Source organism: Microtus ochrogaster, chromosome 17 (assembly GCF_000317375.1).
Source record: "Microtus ochrogaster isolate Prairie Vole_2 chromosome 17, MicOch1.0, whole genome shotgun sequence".
NCBI lineage: Eukaryota > Metazoa > Chordata > Mammalia > Rodentia > Cricetidae > Microtus > Microtus ochrogaster.
In genome coordinates, this window is record NC_022019.1 from 8,153,344 (window position 1) to 8,159,029 (window position 5,686).

Here is a 5,686-nt window from a genome sequence, read left to right on the forward strand (position 1 = left end):
AAAGGCCTACCTCTTTGATTTAATTGTAGTGGGGCGATCTGATGTCCGAGTTGCGTGCAGTCCCTGCAGCCTGCTTCTGCTGCTGGGACAGTTCCCACCAACAGCAGCCTGTGACCTCTACTGTCGCTCCGGTCCCAACTGGTCCCCGCAGGTCCCCGCCGGCCATGTTAGGCGTCCTCCGGCAGCGTTCCGCCGCCCGGTGTTCCGACCTGCCCAGGCTATTCTTAAATTCCCTACAACATTGCCTCCAGCTCCTGATTGCTAGGATCACAGGCACATCCCACTGCGGCCCATTCATGCAGAATCAGGGATCTAAACCAGGGTTCGTGCATGCTAGGCAAGTACTCTACCAACTGAGCTACATTCCCAGCTCAGCTTTCTTTTTTAAAAAGATGTTGATTAGGTTGATGATGTGTCATTTATAGAGATTTTAAAAGGACTTTTTTTTCTTTCAACATGTGGTATAATTACAATATATCTGGTTTATAATTGTTACATATAGTTTGTTTTCTATTTATCCATGCTGATCTTGCTTCGCTTTGGATCTAAACTGGGGTTTGAGAGGGACAAGGTGGATCATGGTGGGAGGGCGTGGTTTCATCGCATCCAGGGTTCAGGAAGGAGAGCGCTCAGCGGCTTTTCCCTTTTTGATACAGTCCTCGACCCAGCCCACAGGATAGTGTGGGTCATTCCTGCTAAGTTAATCCTCACTGGAAATGTCCTCATAGGCATGCCAGCAGGTGTGTCTCCTAGGTAATTCTGAATCCAGTCCCGTTGGAAAATTTGGCAACCATGGTCCTGTTCAGTGTGCTATGATGGATGCTAAATCTCAGGACTGATGCCTGATACATCCTTTTGAAAGCTTTGAAGAGACAATATTCCACAGATGACTGAAATATTTTAGTGTGCTAACTAACTAATTTATATGCAGTAGATACACACACAAGCGTGTGCCTCTAAATTATTTCTGGGCTTGAACTCAGAGCCTCACACTGGGTGCGTGCACTGCAGCTGACACTGGAATCACCCCAGTCCAGGGATGGACCATCCTCACCCTGCACGAAGTCCACTCATGCCCTTCGCAGCAAATTCACCTTCTCACATCTGGCCCAGCACGTGTTCACCCAGTATGTCACGAGAGATGAACGTTGCCATTCCGTGGCTGCGGAACTCTGTGCAGACGGGTGGAGTCGTCTGTGAGAGCTCTCCAACCTGTCTGGGTTTTCGCTCTCACTGTAATGGAGTCTGAGAGTCGCACACATGCTTACGCAATCGGAAGTCTTTTTTCTTTAAATCAATCAATGGTGAGCCGTTCTCATTCAGTGGCTACGCCAGGGTTTTCCGTCACCTGTTGGTGGACAATGGACTTGTGGGAACTGTCACTTGAAAGTTTTGACTTCTAGGAACAAAGCCTCTGTGAATATTTGCACACAAGCTTGTTGTGAGAAATGTCTTTTGATTTCTGTGTCTAAAAGTGCAGTCTGTGAGTCATAGTTCTGTTCGTCAGCTTCTGTCGCTGGAACAAAAGACCTGAGGTAAGCAACTTACGGGCTTCTGAGGTTTGTGCCCGTACAATACAGTGCACAGCTTAGGAGACAGCCGGCAGAAAATACTGCTTACATAAAAGTGTCTGGGGCACGGAAAGAGAAGGAAAGGGAGGTCAGAGTCTCAAACATCCCCTTAAGGGCATGTAGGCTCCACCTCTCTTGAGTTCTGCCCTTCGACAGCAGAGCTGCTCTCAAGGGGCCAGACCTTCAGTACATGGGCTTGGGATACTTTCAAGCTTAAATTGTGTTGCTATTGTAAGTCTACCTGTAACTTCTATAACAAGAAGTAGCCAGCCAATATGGTTGTGCCGCTCTGGACCCTATCAGCAACGTATGAATTCAGTCGGTCTGCATCTTTGTCAATACTTGATGTAGCTGGTCTTTTAAATTTGGTTAATCTCAGTAGGTGAAAAGATATCTTAATGTTACTTTATTTTTAAAACAAATTTTTAAATTAATGTGGTCTTAAATTAAGGTTTTCTAGGCCAGTGGGATGGTTTAGTAGGTAAAAGTGCCTATTTCCAAACCTGATGACCTGAGTTTGATTCCTGGAAATAACATGGTATAGAGAACTAGTCTTATAACTTGACCTCTGACCTCCAAATACACACACACTAAAATAAAATAACATATAAAATTATTTGTAGTCATCCATATATCTTTATCCATGAAATTTTGGTTTTAGAACTTTGAGACAGGCCAGGCAATGGTGGCATACGCCTTTAATCCCAGCAAATGGGAGGCAGAGACAGGCAGATCTCTGTGAGTTCAAGGCCAGCCTGGTCTACAAGAGCTAGTTCTAGGGCAGAGAAACCCTATCTTGAAAAAACCAAACCAAAACAAACCAAAACAAAAAACAAAACTTTGAGACAGAATCTCACTTTGCAGTTCATGCTGGCTTTGTCCTGGCAAGTCCTCCTGTTTTAGCGAACCTCCAAGTGATGGGATTGTAGATGTATGCCACTGTGTCCAGCTTCTATCCAATTGCTTCTTATTGCAGACTCACAATGCTCTCTTCGTGTGTGTTGGGTTGAAGTCCTTTGGAAGATAATAGGGACTGAAGCACCATTCTAACTTGGGGAGGCTGGAGGTTTGTCTAATCCATTCCTTAAGACTGTATTTTATCTTTCACTGCTTCACAAGTACCAAGATGGTCATGTGTAAGGACTGGGGATGGGATTCACTTGGGGAGGCAAAAGGGTGGACCAGATAAAACAGGAATCAGTAGTCCAGCTTCTCCCCCACACCGTAACCACACCTAGCTATGTAGAGAGGAGTAGACTTGCCACTCGCACGACTGTGCAGCCTTCCAGGAGCCGCCCTCAGCACCCACCCAAAGCCTGCTCTGCACACTGTCCTGAAGTTTTGTCAGCAACCACAGGCCTGAGCTATGGAAATGGATCATTTTTCTTTGAAAAACAAAACAAAGCAGGAAAAACAAACTTACGGGCGGGGAGACGGCTCAGTTAGTAAGCGCTTTCCGAGCAAGCGTAAGGGAGGACATGAGCTAGATTTTCAGCACCCACATGCCGGGAGATAGAGACAGGAGGATCTCTGGGGCTGGCTGAACAGTCAGTCTAACTGATCAGTGGGCTTCAGATTCAGGGAGAAACTGTCTCAAAAACTAAGGTGGAGAAGTAATTGAGAAATGCATCTGAGGTCAGCACTGGCCTCCGTGTGCACACACTCACCTCTGTGTAGCCTCAGGGATCCTTTCTTCTCTTTTTCTTCCCCGCTTTGTTTGTTTGTTGAGATCAGTCTCACACTATCCCAGGAACTCACTGTGTAAGTCCGCGTGGCCTGAAATGCATGACAATTATTCTGTACCAGCCTCCCAAGGACTGAGAGTCTGAGATTCCAGGCGCGAGTCCCGTGCCTGGAGTCAAGGATCGTCCTCCCACTTTAGATGCTAGAACTTTGCCCTGAAATTCCAACAGAAAAACTCCCTCCAGAAAAGTGACTGTGGTGTGGCCTAAGAAAGCACAGCTGAAATACGCACAATGAAAACATACCCAAAGGCTCCCCAGGAGCGCCTCTCTCTCCACTTCTTGGAGGGTGTCAGACAGCTCCTGGGCCAGGCTGCTTCCCCTGGATGAAAATCCCAGCCAACAGCTGCTTTCTGCCCTGACCTATCCTTTAGATCTTCAGGCAGACTGGGCCTATGGCCTTTCCACACATTTTGCTACAAATTAACCACACATAGGGTCTGAAAATTAACTCTCTATGGAGTTTGTGTCGAAGGCTGGGGTGTGGCTTAACCATAGAGTGCTTGCCTGGTGTGGGCAAGACCTGGGCTCCGTCTCTACCACAAGAAAAAAACAAAAATAATAGAAACAGATTTAAGAAAAGTTGGCTATTGTAGCTTCAATCCCAGACGTGGGCACTGGCTGATTCCAGGCATTAGTTCTCTCTCCGTGAGTTCGTATTGAATGTATTTTAGCTGTGCTTTCTTAGGCAATGCCACACCAACATTTTTGGAAAGAACATTTTCTTTTGTAAGTGCAGACAAAGCTTCCGGGGTGAAGGGGGTTTATGCCAGAGACAGGTGTTCAGCACTGGACACCAGTGCTTTCTGCTGTGGCTCCCATGTGCTTTGTCCCCACCAAAATGAGGCTCAGTCCCTAGGGCAGCAGTCTTTCTGGGGCACTTGGGGTCAGGAGGGTTCCACTCTGTCAAGGTGATTAAGGAGTTAATCGGTTATTAAGAGTGAGTCAGTGGTTGTAAGAGCAAGCCTGGCACGCCCCCCTCCCCCTCCCCGCTCTCAGAGCAAGACTCTTCACCGGTCCCAGTGTGTTACACCATCCCCAGAGTCACCCTCACCAGATCTCCAGAACTGTCTCTTCCCTATAACTTACCTGGCCTCAACTGTTTTGTCACCATAGTGGAAAAGGGACTAAGCCTCTTGGCCTTGGGTTTCCCAAGGATGAGGAGCATGCTGTGGGTGATCCACTGAAGTTTCCTAATGGTTTCTCCCATCTGAACTCACTGTTCAGTCCTTGGTATGTGTGACTGGGTCATCCATATAGCCAGCCTAGACTTGCTTTGTAAATGGTCAAGACCCTGTCTGCCAGGACTAGTCACCTTTATGGCTGCCTCGTGGACCTCCCTGGAGAGGAAGAGAAGAACCAGGCTGCAAGGTGTTGAAGGAAGGCACTCTTACCCAACCTTGTTTGTTTGGGAAAAGCATGAAAACAAGGAGTTTGTGTTTGTGCCAACTTTCAATTAACGCCTGTAGCCAAGCCCAAACCAAGCATCCGTTGTCTGGTCTGCTGGCTCTGTACTCAACGCTCCACACTTCACTCGCTTCAGCTACTTACCCAAGACAGCCCGGTCTTTCTCCACAAGGCAGAAGGAGCCCGAGCAGAGACCCCACCAGCTGGAAGGACCAGGCATGTGGGTCCTTTGCAGCCTGATTTGGGGAGAAGAGCAGCTTCCCCTTGGTGCACTGAAGACTGGAGAACTCTGCTGGTCCTACAGCAAACCACACACTGAGAAACGGAGCTGGTGCCCAGAGACCTTGTGCAATATGGGGAACGGCCAGGACGTGGGTAACCTTCCTGTTTCCAGCGCTAAACTAGACATAGATATGCATCGTTATGTAACTCAGGCTGCCCTCAAACTCACCGTCCTCTCATCGGTGACCAAGTCATGGGATTATTACAGGCAAGCGCCAGCACTCGGACTTCTACAGGACTCTCAATCTCAATGGAGCGCCTATGTTATTATGTGGGGAGTAACTTGAGGGCCATCCATGGCCTCTCAGCCTGAAGTTATACACACAGGTTCACAAGGAGAGAGAGGCCTGGAGGACAGGTCAGGACTGATGTCTCCAACACTAGTTTGAAGGCTGAATGAGCTTCTGAATGGAGAGCACTGGCAGGGTGGGATTTGGTAGGAATCATGATAAGGCAGGATTCCAGGGATCCTAGGTCTCCCCCATCCTCATCCACAAGGAGCTGGGTGTGGGGACATGTCCCACTCGTCTTCCTGTCTTGTTGCTTTCCATCTTTGAGCTCAAGACAGTTGGGACTAGACTGGAACTGTGCTCACCAGGTGGAGCACACTGCTGAGACTGGGGGTGTTGGTGTGTGTGTGTGTGCGTGTGTATGCTGAGACCTGGGGTGTTAGGATACACACAC